At 40.3% G+C, this 15,770-nt stretch overlaps 1 protein-coding gene across 1 annotated transcript in view; it reads left to right on the plus strand.

The window, feature by feature from the left end:
• Positions 1-15,770, plus strand: part of LOC136883389 (fringe glycosyltransferase) — a 294,226-nt gene that overhangs the window by 120,195 nt on the left and 158,261 nt on the right. The gene's annotated exons all lie outside the window — the stretch shown is intronic.

The raw sequence follows: 15,770 nt of genomic DNA on the forward strand, positions 1-15,770 counted from the left end.
ATTATTATTATTATTATTATTAGTCTATTATTATAGTTTTGCCTTATTTATGAATAACGTAATTAATATAAACAAATATGCAACGAATAAAGGGCACATAAACGACAAGAGAAAATCGCCATATTAAGTAGGTACCGCTACCTATAAAGTTAACATACACGAATGGACAGCGTGTACTTTCGCCTACGTGCTTCGTGTAAATGGCGCGAGCCCTAGTATTGCCGAAGTGAGTCGAAAAGAAGTAAAGCGGGGAATACAATAATGTCAGGTATGTGGAAATAATTTATCTTCTAAAAAAATAATTGAATTAACTAGACAATATTTCATTCACAAAGTGTTAAGGGTACATGCTGTCTACCCTGCCTGTCTCCCTTGACGCTTCGCCCCTGGTTGGCATTTAATTAGTTATCAAAATCCGCACCCTGGTGATCGCACTACAGCTGATACAGGATATGTTATACACAAGTTTGATTTAAATCCGTCTGTGGTCAGTGACTACAGAGTCAAGTGGTCAGCGGAGCTTACTAACTGAGATAGTAGTGAATAAATGACGTGTTCTCCCGACGGAGAACAGCAAAAGAGTAGAAGCACGCCCCGACAGGTGCACATTGCAGCATGTTGAGACACGACAGAGCCCCCCTTTCCTTCCTTTGTGTATTCACCGTGAGGACTTTCTTTCTGCAGGTGTCACCGTTCTTTATTTTGTGTGTTTTAAGAAGGCTGGTTACCATTGTGCGACCGTTGGCTTACTGTTCTATGTAAAAGTGTCAGGGGCATTGATTCCTTCCTCAAATTTAAAATATCTTGCCGAGACTTCCTGTTGGGAGTTACCGATTGAAGTGTGTATTGGTGTGTATTGTGTGCGTGTGATTGGTAATTGTAAAATTAAAAATTGTTTCTGTTAGTTTTATATAATATAAACTTAAGGGTAGTTGATAAGTGTGTACATTGTAAATGTGTGTGAAAGTGTCTGTGTGAGATAGAAAAGAGGACTGAAGTAACGAGCTAATAAGCTGCATATTGTGTGGGTGTGTAACTTAAGCTTAATTTAGGAAATAGTATAAGTAGTGTAATTAGTATAATTAGTAATAGGCAACTTGTTGTATTGTGGTTAAGTGTAAGAGAGGGCCGTGTGCCCTAGCTTCGCCACATGAAAGAAGCCATAATAAATAATTAAACAAATAAATAAATAAATAAATAAATAAATAAATAAATAAATAAATAAGAAGTGCGTGCAGCTAAACATAGAAAAATTCATTTTCTTAAGGAACAAAATGAGTTGAGTGGAATAACATGGGTACTTACTTCTTTATTTTAATTGATGTATTCATTACATTGGCATACATGTTGTAGCATAACAACCGAACACTGCGACAGTAAGACAGGCCTCAAGCAACCAAAGTGTCGATCGTTACAACTACTATTGAACTTTCGACAGTTCCGGTACGGAAGGGGAAGAGAAGTCACAACACATGAAACAAGAAGACTGGGAAGCGTGGACATCCGGGCAGAACCAAGGTCAACAGGTAACAACAAAAAGGAAAGGGACAATTTGCCTGAAATAACAGGAACACATATTTCTTTCAAATTCAAGATAAATTTAATGATTGATAAAATAAATAAACGAATGGCGGGTGGAAAGAAAACCTTACATATTAACATCTGATTTAAAAGTTAAAAAAAAGCTTTAGTAAAGTAAATACTTCTTGAAATAAGCAAACTCTTTGAAAATAAAATAAATTGCATTTGTGGACATTTACCAGAATTCTAGTGTAATCTAATAACTGGTGCACCATTTTACTTGTAATTTTTAAAATTTTGAAAAGGGGGAGGGTACCCTCAATTAGTAACATATCAGACTCAAATGAACACTTACGTGGCTTTAAAATATACCGAAAACTTTAGAAATTGAAATCAGGAAACTCATAATGCAAAAGAAAATAAGAATTCCGAAAAAGAGAGAAATCAAAGGATCTCAAATTGCGGAAGGCAAATGAGCAAGCTTAAAATACAGTAAATATATATCACGCCTAGGGAAGGCAGTAGTATAATTGGATGGTTCGGCGGCCACCACCACCACCGGGTCCCAGAGGCCTCCTCCACCACCACCACAGCCAGAGGCCTCCCAGGGGCCTCCTCCACCACAGCCAGAGGCCTCTTCCAGTGCTGCCAACTTAACCTAAATAGCGCGAAATTTGAATTGGTAGACAAAGCCACGTGCATTTTTTGACAGCCACGTGCTTTTTGACAGACAACAACGCATCGCTAACCTCAGTACTGCCATCTTAACGGGCCTAAACCTCAGTGGTACCAACTTAACCTAACTAGCGCGAGATTTGAATAGGTAAACAAAGCCACGTGCTTTTTGACAGCCACGTGCTTTTTAACAGACAACAACGCATCGCTAACCTCAGTGCTGCCATCTTGACGGGCCTAAACCTTAATGCTACCAATTTAACCTCACTAGCGCGAGATTTGAATCGGTAAACAAATCCACGTGCTTTTTGACAGCTGTCATCCGCCATCTTTAAACTACAGAGCACCGTGCTGCCCTCTTTATCGCAGTAGCTGTAAATTCGTCACCTGTCATCGGCAGTGCTGCCATCTTGGCGGGTCTAAACCTTAGTGGTACCAACTTAACCTAACTAGCGCGAGATTTGAATCGGTAAACAAATCCACGTGCTTTTCTGACAGCTGTCATACGCCATCTTCAATCTATAGAGCACAGTGCTGCCCTCTTTAGCTACTTACCTTTGAAATGTGGTGGCGGATAATTTGAAAAATGCTTTTCGACAGCATCCATCTTTGAGCACCGTGCTGCCCTCTTTAGCTAGATACCTGTGGTGGCAGACAATTCTACGTGACAGCAGCCATCTTTGAGCACAGTGCTGCCCTCTTTGTGGTGGCGGGAAATTCCACGTGCTCTTGTTTGGAAACAAACTCACGTTTTTTTTCTGACAGCTGTCATCCGCCATCTTGCATCACAAACCTCAGTGCTGCACTCTTTAGTTGAAATGTGGTGGCGGCAAATTCCACGTGCTCTTGTTTGGAAACAAATTCTACGTGCTCTTCAGCTGTCATCCACTATCTTTAATCCAGAGAGCACCGTGCTGCCCTCTTTAGCTACTTACCTTTGAAATGTGGTGGCGGCAAATTCTACGTGCTCTTGTTTGGAAACAAACCTATGTGCTTTTCTGACAGCTGTCATCCGCCATCTTTAATCAAGAGAGCGCAGTGCCGCACTTTTTAGTTGAAATGTGGTGGCAGCAAATTCAACATTCGCCATCTTTAATCTACAGAGCGCCGCGCTGCACTCTGTAGTGGCGGACAATTTGAAAAGCTGTCAAGAGAGCATCGTGTTGGCATCTTTATTCTTTGACATGTGGTGGCGGATAATTTGAAAAATCCTTTTTGACAGCAGCCATATTTAATCAAGAGAGCACCGTGCTGCCCTCTTCAGCTAGATACCTGTGGTGGCAGGCAATTCCACATCCGCCATCTGAGAGCACCGTGCTGCGCTCTTGATCGTAGTAGCGGACAATTTAAAAGGAACATGTCAAGGAATACCTTTGTTCTAAAAGAAAACAAGAGTACAGTTTTGAACGGTTTGCGTAAGATAGCGATTGTTATAACCTCCTTTTCCCTGCTCTGTTAAGGCATAGGTTTATCGAACATACAACGCGATCTTACACATAAGACAGCACGCATATCGCGTACCTACAAGTTTAGACTTGAACACATACTACTGTTTATAGTTCGACGTTGTTGAACACTGCATTGCATGACTAGAATCGAGCACTGTTTAGAAAGAAAAAAATTATCTTCTCAACATACTTACTAAGCTGCTCTTCCTCCTCTAACAAGATACATCTCTATCGAACGTGCATCGGAAAAGCAAGAGTATGCAAGTTTAGACTTGAACACATACTACCGTTTATAGTTCGATGTTGTTGAACACTGCATTGCAAGACTAGAATGAAGCGCTGCAAATTCTCTTCTCGAATCTGCTCAACACCTTCTTTCTTGACATACTTACTCTTCTTCCTTGAGTGATATAGTATTGAACAAAACTCTATCTTGCAAATAAGGAGCGGGAGGAAGGTAATACCTAATATAAAATAAAAGAATATGCCAATTCTACATTATTTATTTACATCTTGTCTGTACAAGTTTTATCTCGAATCATTTTACCGTAGTGATGTTTGCGTACTTCTCCTATTCTCGACACAATTCTTGAATGTACAAGTTTAAACTTGCCGTACTACGCTCTCAGCGTACCTCTCCCTATCTTTATACAATATGTACCGTGAATTGTGATGTAAGACAGCTTAACGTATATGTTACAAAGTACACACCTCTAGCATAATGTTTTTTCACACACACACACACACACACACACATCTGCTTTATGTAAAGTAGTACCTATCAATACTACTATGCCCCCAGGCTAGAGTGTTGGTAGAATTTGGAATGACAAACCGTTTGCAATCATTACTATTAAGGGCTACCTTACTAATTAAATGAGTGTACAACTGGTGCTTCTTGCTTCTAATGACAGACATTTGCTTATGCAAAATAGGTGGATTACTTTTAATGCAATTGTTATAGTTTTCAAAACTTAGCTGATTCTGAACTACATTCTTTTTAACCCCCTTCAATCTCTTTATTTGTAGTTCATTTAAGAGTTTTATGCAATATGACTTGGATTTAGTACCTACAAATGAATCGATAATATTTCCAGCACATTCATCTTTCATTTTACCTAGAACCTTTTTGTTCACTAGCGGTAGATGATATTGATTATTTGCAGGATAGTTACTAGTATCAAACCTACCCAAGTCCGGCTTTATATCATTGTAATAGTCATCAGTTTTGATTTGATAAATAAACGAATCGGTATCTGTGTAGAGCAATTGCGCATTATGCGCGTAATTCATCATATAATCGTAATGGAATTCATACATGAGTGTTTTAGCCAATTCAAGTACTGCAAAGCCGACGTAGGTAGGTTTGTCATACTTAACCTTAACACGATTCATCTGTATAATAACTAAATTTTCATGTATGATAGTGCAGCTGTGGAAATTTGGTTTACTTATTAAATAGTTAGCACTATACCTTTTCTTAATATTTTCCCAGTTTGTAATCAATTTTACATCAACGCGTTTGTCAACATTTTCCATAGTCTTACCAAACACACTGTTATTCATGAGCTTGTAGAAATCTTTTTCAAACTCGTTAACCACATTCGTTCTTAAATTATTGTTCAGATCGATATATGGCTTTAGCCACGGTGACTGATTAAATTCTAGTACGCGATGAATTTTGGATAACTTCAAACCATGCTGCAAACACTTTTAAATTTCTGTAATGAATGATATACTTCGATTTATCACAAAAATTAGCAATTAGCATTTTCGTCGTTGATGCGATGTACGGGGACTTCATATTTTCAGGGCAGAACGGTAAGTCATTATGAGAAGTGTGTAACTCTTTAGGATACTGTAAGTCAACTTCGAGGAAATAGCCTTTATCAGCTTCATCGCCTAGGGCGTGCAGCTGTAAAGCATCAATTTCGCACTGCGTTAGCCAGCGGAAACCACTCAACGGTAGATGCTGACTCATCGCCCACCCATACTGATTATTAGCATCGAGATAAACAATATACTGAGATTCCTGACTAGAATCGAAACTCGGCATGTACTTATTATTTGCCTTAGAATACCGCCCACTGCACTGACTTAGACCGCCTCGAATAGACGATGTTAAAAAGTGCACAATATCAATATCGGTTAGCAGTTCCAAATTCACCTGCGTGTATTTTAACATGGCATCCCAACATAACCCAGCCGCTGTAAAATACTGACATGGGTCAAGGCTGTAGGTTATCTTCCAAACACAGCGAAAATTTTCAAAAATATCAGCTAACAAAAGTACATCCGTCTTTAAATATGAGTCGGAGTATTCACCCAGCGTTTGAATGTGGAACTGCTCCCAGATATGTTGTGCATGTAAATAGTCATCATCACTAATATCTGCTGAATTCAGCGAGCTGTAAAAGGATTGTTTCGATGGTAAGGCACGTTCTTCGAGGCGTTCTAAGCAGTCAAGATATTCATAACAAAAAACTCCCTTACGCCGAAGTAAATTAAACTGCGCTTCTTCAGGAAAAACGCGTCGAATTTCCGCAAATTGTTCTGGCTGTAAATGACTAGAAAGTTTATCGAGGCTACTCACCATAAAGCGAAACGAGTCAAGGAATCTCAGTTTTATAGAATGCTTCGCATCTACTTTTACAGACTTTGTAAACGCAATGTACCGCTCTTTATTCTGAGGGATTATATCTACTTTTTCATCTGAAGCTCCAAATTGTGAAATGATGAAATGTGAGTCGTAACCAGATAAGTTATGAAAAATTACAGGGATAAATTTTGGAACTCTGTACTTAAGATTACAGCTATAATGAGCGGCACATCTGTAGAAACCAGTTAAATGATCATGATCAAAACTTTAGGGTCATTTTCGGAAAATTCCCCATTACAAATACTACATTTTGTAGCACGTTCATGATCATTTAACTGAATTTCGGTGAGTGGCTTCATAGGAATATTACTATTTAGAATACGAGCAAGACGTACTGCATCACTTTCAAGTCTTTCTAAAAATACTTTAGCAGCATCAGGTCCTCGATATAGCTCTAACTTGTTAAGCGTACTATCATAACTACACTTGATGTAATACGCGAAGCTATACGGGACATGCATGTGCGTAGTATTAGTGAAAGAGTTGTCAGGATTAGGTGAGCATGTACTGCATGGCGTGAGGATGGCTTCAAAGTCTGCATAAATCACGAAAGGTACCCACATCTGCTTGTGAAAATTTGTAAATTTTAAAACATCATTGCCCGTAGTAGGTATCTCTGTACATACGTGATTGCAGTCATTCTTGGAATGCTTCGTTAAGTGATCTTCAGTTCTAAAATACTGCAAGCACCCATCACATAGCCACTTTTTGTTACACCTGTTTGACAACTGACTACCAACAAGTCTACTCAGATTTTTAATCCAGCAAAAGTGGCTATTCTCACTGTTTTCGATATAGAGTAAGTTAACATGAGTACTCTTCTTATGACATGTATAATACAGAGCACCTACTACAGACTTTTTCTCTACACCATACACATTAATGCTAATGTTATTTAGTTCTTCAAAGCGCTTAATGTCCTTTATCTGCATAGGAAATTCTATGCTATTGAAATTTAGTTGCGTTGAATAGTGTGGATACGATGATGTTCTTTTAGCTACATCTGATTTAGCAGGATTTAAAGCCGACATCACCGCCCATGCAAAACATGCTTCGTCATTGTTTTGGATGTTTACAACAGCTTTTCTTTGCTGAATCCATGTCGGCAGCTCGATGTGCGAAGATCCACGCATAGGATTGTACTTATTGATGTTAACTTCTAGATACATTATTTCAACTAAAGCCCACCCTGATTCCTTTTCCTGAAATTCCTCGTTCTTAGTTGAAATAATGTTAGAGACATCCTTAAGTACATCACCAAAATTAGTCGACTGACTTATGACAAAATTCTTCGTATTAAATGATTTAATGTCCGTTATTTCGGATTCATCCGTGCTTTTAATGTACAAGGCGAAAAGTTCAAAATTAACTTTAAATAAATTATGATTGGACAAAGATTTAGCAAGAAGCTGTTGTACATCCGGTTGAACGCAATTTAAAAAGTTTGAAGTGCTCTGAAACTTTTGACTGGTGCGAATTCTGTAACTAGCAATCCTACTTTTAAATGCAGTATTAATTTCCTCGATGTTTGCGTTACTACCACTTCTACACGCATTATTTTTATGTGCATTACTCCGTAAGTGTCCCTGAAAATGCGAAGATGGTACATCAGTGTTACAGTGCTCGCAGTGAATAGTTTGAAGTTCATGATTTTTTCTAGGTTTTTACTACTAGTACTTTCTACAGCTACATCAGTAGCTGCACGCTTTTTCCCTACTACCTGAGGGCAAGTAGATATTTGATGTACCTCTGCTAAGTGAGCCTGGTATTGCTCTACATTAGCGAAGTACAGCCCGCAAACATCACATAAAGCGGATGTTATGCTAGGGTGTTTTGATTTAACATGACGCGTAAGGGCATCTACCCTCGTAAACGTCGCCTCACACTGCTCGCAGTGTAACGTATTGGATGCCTTACTATGTTTTACTTTTAAATGACATGTAAAGGCATCTCGTCTTGTAAAAGTTATGTCGCACTGCGAGCAGGGAAACATGTTGACTTCAAGTCCTGAAAAGAGAACAACCATTTATGAATAGAGATTAGCCTAAAGTTGCAACGTGCGGAAGAAAACCAAGTTTTAACTTATAGAAGTCAGACATTGTCGTAAATTTAAAAAAGCAGGCAGAGAGACATAAATGTTTTATACCTAACAAAGCAGAATCATTTTTTTCTTAAAACTATAGTAACTTATTGTCCTTTCCTCGAGTCGCAATGAAAAACAAAAATTTAATTAATAACGATCAACCAGCATGAATGAAGAGAACAACTATTTATGAATGGAGATTAGCCTAAAGTTGCAACGTGCGGAAGAAACCAAGTTTCAATCTATAGAGGTCAGACATTGTTGTAAGTTTTTAAAAGCAAACAGAAAGAGATAAATGTTCTATACCTAACAAAGTCGAAGCACTCTTGTTGTTAAAAATATAGTAACTCAATATCCTTTCCTCGAGTCGCAAAGAAAAAACGAAAATTTAATTACTAACGATTAACCAGCATGTAGGATTAAACAGAACAACTATTCATCAATAGAGATTAGACTAAATTTGCTATGCTCGGAAGAAACCAAGTTTCAACCTATTGAGGTCGGACATTGCTGAAAGTTTGAAATTATAAGATTAACCTCTTCTACAGCATGCTGATTGAAGAGAATAACTATTTATCATTAGACAAAAGTTACGTTGTTCGGAAGAAACCAAGTTTCAACCTATTGAGGTCGGACATTGCTGAAAGTTTGAAATTATAAGATTAACCTCTTCTACAGCATGCTGATTGAAGAGAATAACTATTTATCATTAGACCAAAGTTACGATGTTCGGAAGAAACCAAGTTTCAACCTATTGAGGTCGGATATTGCTAAAGTTTTAAATTATAATATTAACCTCTTCTACAGCATGCTGATTGAAGAGAATAACTATTTATCATTAGACTAAAGTTACGATGTTCGGAAGAAATCAAGTTTCAACCTATTGAGGTCGGACATAGCTGAAAGTTTAAAATTATAAGATTAACCTCTTCTACAGCATGCTGATTGAAGAGAATAACTATTTATCGTTAGACTAAAGTTACGATATTCGGAGGAAACCAAGTTTCAACCTATTGAGGTCGGACATTGCTGAAAGTTTGAAATTATAAGATTAACCTCTTCTACAGCATGCTGATTGAAGAGAATAACTATTTATCATTAGACTAAAGTTACGATGTTCGGAGGAAACCAAGTTTCAACCTATTGAGGTCGGACATTGCTGAAAGTTTGAAATTATAAGATTAACCTCTTCTACAGCATGCTGATTGAAGAGAATAACTATTTATCAATAGACTAAAGTTACGATGTTCGGAAGAAACCAAGTTTCAACCTGTAGAGGTCAGACACTGCTGTAAGTTTGAAATTATAAGATTAACTCCTCTATAGCATGAGGATTGAAGAGAACAACTATTTATCAATAGACTTATGTTGCAATGCTCGGAAGAAACCAAGTTTGAACCTATAGAGGACAGACATTGCTGTGAGTTTGAAATTATAAGATTAACCTCTTCTATAACGTGCGGATTTAAGAAAACAACTATTTATCAATAGAGATTAGACTAAAGTTGCGATAGAAAAAGTTCGAAACATACCTTAAAATGTACGCGCTGCAAACTGTTACTCAGATGAATAAAATGCGTGCGTTCAAGCCTGAAACTCGAGCGATAATATTCTGGTCGTACCTAAAAAGAACAAACACATATGAATGTAGTGTAGGGTACGTTAGCTAGCATAGCTATCTTTACAACTCAAAGTTCGAAACATACCTTAAAAATGCACGTGCTGCAGACTGTTACTCGGATGAATAAAATGCGTGCGTTCAAGCCTGAAACTCGAATGATAATATTCTGGTCGTACCTAAAAAGAACAAACATATATGAATGTAGTGTAAGAATATATAAAAGGGTACATCAGCTAGCCTAGCTATCTTTACAACTCAAAGTTCGAAACATACCTTAAAATGTTCGCGCTGCAGACTGTTACTCGAATGAATAAAATGCGTACTTTCAAGCCTGTAACTCGAACGATAATATTCTAGTTGTACCTAAAAAGATAAGAAAATATATGAATGTAGATGTTTATTACCTAGCGTAGAAGTTGCTTTGCAAACAGTAACTAACAGTTCAGGCTTACCTTAAGTTGAAGGCTAAAGAATAATATTCACAGCAGACAGTACTTAGACGGGGGATGTGCACGTAATAAACACACACAAAGAACTGTGAGCGCTTCACGCAGACTGCAGCGAGTAAATATGCTGCTTGTTACCAAGCGGATGTGAAAGTCGCTGACAACTGCAGTACAGTTGGAACTAAATGTTTATGGAATAAGAGCTCTCCTGAGTGCCTTACGCTGAGTTCTGAAGGCTGACGTATTTAAGCCGGGATCGAACCTGCTGTTGATGCCGAGGTGTCAGAATTTAAGAGTTCTGCAGTGGATCGAGCCTTAGAAAGTTAGCGCGCGATCCTCGACCTCTGGACTTAAACGGGAGAGTACTAAGCTAAGCAAGAAGCCGACATCCGCGGTATTCCTTACCTGTAGGCACTTAAAGGTATTGAGCTAAGACCGCATCCGGCTATATCATGTAATTACACGTTATGACGATCGCGCAGGTCCCTCGCCTAGCATTTGCTTTTTTACGGCTTCCGACAGTAGGGGTTCGAACCCGCTATCTCCCGAAGTAGCGAGAATGATTGCGGGTACAAGAGTGTTGAGGGTGATTCATTTGTCGGATGGAGGCGATCCTACTGTTGCATATTACATTCTCAGGTAGTTTCGAATAACCAGAAGGCGTGCAAAAAGCCAGCATTAAGTAAGGGCATATAACGCTGTTGATGGGGGCGTTAAACCTTGTGCAGGCTCCTTCGAAAATGATTGTGAGTACAAGATGTTGATGGTGATTCATCTCTCGGATGGAGGCGATAAGCTATGTGCAGGCTTCTTCGGTAGGAGTAGGCTGTGTGCCGGCACCGGGTTTTACCCTCTCCCTACTGTTGTATATTACATTCTTAGGCAGTTCCGAATAACTAGAGGGTGTGCAAAAAGCTAGCATTAAGTAAGGGTATATAACGCTGTTGATGGGGGCGTTAAACCTTGTGCAGACTCCTTCGAAAATGAGTGTGAGTACAAGATGTTGATGGTGATTCATCTGTCGGATGGAGGCGATACGCTATGTGCAGACTTCTTCGGTAGGAGTAGGCTATGTGCCGGCACCGGGTTTTACTCTCAGCTTACTGTCGTATATTACATTCTTATGCAGTTTCGAATAACCAGAGGGTGTGCAAAAAGCCAGCATTAAGTAAGGGCATATAACGCTGTTGATGGGGGCGTTAAACCTTGTGCAGGCTCCTTCGAAAATGATTGTGAGTACAAGATGTTGATGGCGATTCATCTGTCGGATGGAGGTGATAAGCTATGGGTAGGCTCTTTCGGTAGGAGTAGGCTATGTACCGGCACCGGGTTTTACCCTCTCCCTACTCTTGTATATCACATTCTTAGGCAGTTTCGAATAACCAAAGAGTGTGCAAAAAGCCAGCATTAAGGGTATATAACGCTGTTGATGGGGACGTCAAACCTTGTACAGGCTCCTTCAACAGGAGTAGCCTATATGCCGGTACCGTGCAGGCTCTTTCAATAGGAGTAGGCTATGTGCTAGCACTAGGTTATACCCTCTCCGTACAATCATAATATTTTATCTTAAGAACTTACACCAGAAGGAATTACTAACACGATTAAGAAAATGTTCCGTGAGTTACAAGTAGCTTATCATGCACGCACTGACCTCGCTGAAGGTTACTATAGCCGGAAGACTAGCGTACAATTTCAGTCAACGCATGCATTCCGCACTTCACTCTGACTACACAGGTACAACTTCAAAGACAGTGTTCTAAGCAGCGGAACAAAAATGTAACCTGGTGTGAGCACATAGCCTGCTCCTAAAGCTGAACACTGTAAATGTTTGGAGCTCCTGTTTTGACAGCTAGATGTGGTTCCTAACGTAACAGGGCCGGGATTAAAAATATGTTTTACCGCCGAGTGCCCCCTCCTGACGCAAGAGTTTAAATCGCAAGAATCTGTTTTACGGCCGATTGCCCTTCCTGACGCCGAAAGACTAGGATTTAGCCAGTTACCCTTCCTGATGTAACAAGACTAGGATTTATTTTTAGGCTGCACTTGGCTAGAAATAGCCACACGAATTTATTATATAGAAAGAGAATTGCCGGCTCCTACGGTTTGGTTTAGTGTGCTTGCCTCTCACCCGGCAGTCTCGGGTTCGATTCTCTTAGAACGAAGGTGCACCCCAAACACATCATTCAATGTTCTGATCATATGTTGTATCGAGTAGAGTGTTCGATTATATTCTTAATCACTTATTTTGTAATATAATTTTCAAGTATTCGATAAAGCTATGCCTTAACAGAGCAGGGAAAAGGAGGTTATAACAATCGCTATCTTACGCAAACCGTTCAAAACTGTACTCTTGTTTTCTTTTAGAACAAAGGTATTCCTTGACATGTTCTTTTTAAATTGTCCGCTACTACGATCAAGAGCGCAGCACGGTGCTTTCAGATGGCGGATGTGGAATTGCCTGCCACCACAGGTATCTAGCTGAAGAGGGCAACACGGTGCTCTCTTGATTAAAGATGGCTGCTGTCAAAAAGCATTTTCAAATTATCCGCCACCACATGTCAAAGAATAAAGATGCCAACACGATGCTCCCTTGACAGCTTTTCAAATTGTCCGCCACCACAGAGTGCAGCGCGGCGCTCTGTAGATTAAAGATGGCGAATTTAGAATTTGCTGCCACCACATTTCAACTAAAGAGTGCGGCACTGCGCTCTCTTGATTAAAGACGGCGGATGACAGCTGTCAGAAAAGCACCTAGGTTTGTTTCCAAACAAGAGCACGTAGAATTTGCCGCCACCACATTTCAAAGGTAAGTAGCTAAAGAGGGCAGCACGGTGCTCTCTGGATTAAAGATAGTGGATGACAGCTGAAGAGCACGTAGAATTTATTTCCAAACAAGAGCACGTGGAATTTGCCGCCACCACATTTCAACTAAAGAGTGCAGCACTGAGGTTTGTGATGCAAGATGGCGGATGACAGCTGTCAGAAAAAAACACGTGAGTTTGTTTCCAAACAAGAGCACGTGGAATTTCCCGCCACCACAAAGAGGGCAGCACTGTGCTCAAAGATGGCTGCTGTCACGTAGAATTGTCTGCCACCACAGGTATCTAGCTAAAGAGGGCAGCACGGTGCTTAAAGATGGATGCTGTCAAAAAGCATTTTTCAAATTATCCGCCACCACATTTCAAAGGTAAGTAGCTAAAGAGGGCAGCACTGTGCTCTATAGATTGAAGATGGCGTATGACAGCTGTCAGAAAAGCACGTGGATTTGTTTACCGATTCAAATCTCGCGCTAGTTAGGTTAAGTTGGTACCACTAAGGTTTAGACCCGCCAAGATTGCAGCACTGCCGATGGCAGGTGACGAATTTACAGCTACTGCGATAAAGAGGGCAGCACGGTGCTCTGTAGTTTAAAGATGGCGGATGCCAGCTGTCAAAAAGCACGTGGATTTGTTTACCGATTCAAATCTCGCGCTAGTGAGGTTAAATTGGTAGCATTAAGGTTTAGGCCCGTCAAGATGGCAGCACTGAGGTTAGCGATGCGTTGTTGTCTGTTAAAAAGCACGTGGCTGTCAAAAAGCACGTGGCTTTGCTTACCTATTCAAATCTCGCGCTAGTTAGGTTAAGTTGGTACCACTGAGGTTTAGGCCCGTCAAGATGGCAGTACTGAGGTTAGCGATGCGTTGTTGTCTGTCAAAAAGCACGTGGCTGTCAAAAAATGCACGTGGCTTTGTTTACCAATTCAAATTTCGCGCTAGTTAGGTTAAGTTGGCAGCACTGGAAGAGGCCTCTGGCTGTGGTGGAGGAGGCCCCTGGGAGGCCTCTGGCTGTGGTGGTGGTGGAGGAGGCCTCTGGGACCCGGTGGTGGTGGTGGTGGTGGCCGCCGAACCATCCAATTATACTACTGTAGGCATACACTCGAAATGAAAATAATTAAAGTTGGCGAAATTCACAGAAAGAAAAATTGGTTACGGTACACAAGCCCGCTATCTCCAGTTCACTTGTAGGCGCCGTCATATGCTATTAGATATGTTCATTAGGGACAAGGAAAGAGTAGAGGCGCGAAAATACTAGGTTTTTGTACTATTACCTGACATATAGGACACAGAAGAGTACATACACTATATGGGACTGGTGGAGCACATGGCGACCATGTTTACTTGGTGATGACGTCATACCTGATGTCATAGAGTGGTAGAGGGAGACAGGAGTAGGCTATGTGCCGCCACCGGGTTTCACCCTCTCCCTGCTATCATATATCACGTCATTCATTTCATCGCATTAACTCCTCTAATGAGGTTGACGTCAGGAAGGGCATCCGGTCATAAAAACCTGCCACGACAGATTCATCTCACCTCATACCCAACCCCGTAGGGAAACGGGACAAGGGTTGGACAAACAAAAACAAAACTGAGACCAAAGTTCGTTTTAAACACAAATAACTTCCCTTACCACGTCGTTCTTACAAGTTCAGCCCTATCAGGAAATGACAATAAGCTCACAAACGTAAAGCGTCCATCTCGAATGACGATCAGTTAACAACTGACATTTGATAACGATTATATAACGTTATCTTGTCTTATCAAGTCATCCGGCTCCATGGCTAAATGGTTAGCGTGCTGGCCTTGCATCACAGGGGTTCCGGGTTCGATTCCCTGCAGAGTCGGGAATTTTAACCATAATTAGTTAATTTCGCTGACACGGGGGCTGGGTGTCTTCATCATCATTATTTCATCCTCATCACGACGCGCAGGTTGCCTACAGGTGTCAAATCAAAAGACCTGCATCTGGCGAGCCGAATTTGTCCTCGGACACTCCCGGCGCTAAAAGCCATAAGTCATTTCATTTCATTTTCAATGGAAAATTATTATCGTGGCACTTTTAAATTAGGCGAGGAACAACACTGGCGGCTATGATGCCGTAATAATATAAATTGCACTCGAATTATTATGCTGTTACAATGTCCATTTATTTGCTAGAGGAAAGGAGTTGATTTCAGTAAAATTGTGTGGTATAGGCCCTATTCAAGATAGAAGGCGACTATGATAGTTAGGTCACGGGCAGCACCTAGAACAGTTGCCGTCGACGGCCAAGGACTACATGGCAGAGCGAAGCAACGATGGCAGAACGCCACGAACACTGAATATTGAATATAGAAGTACACAGTCATGAACACCAGTCGAAGTACCTTCTTGACATAATATGCATGTGTAACACGTCAACAGAAAACGGCACAAAATGTAAAATGACTACATTTACAGAAGTTTGTATGGATTTGTACAATTAACTCGACTAAGTTAGCTGAAACTGAATTCAAAGA

The sequence above is a fragment of the Anabrus simplex genome, chromosome 11, assembly GCF_040414725.1.
Source record: "Anabrus simplex isolate iqAnaSimp1 chromosome 11, ASM4041472v1, whole genome shotgun sequence".
NCBI classification, from domain to species: Eukaryota; Metazoa; Arthropoda; class Insecta; order Orthoptera; family Tettigoniidae; genus Anabrus; species Anabrus simplex.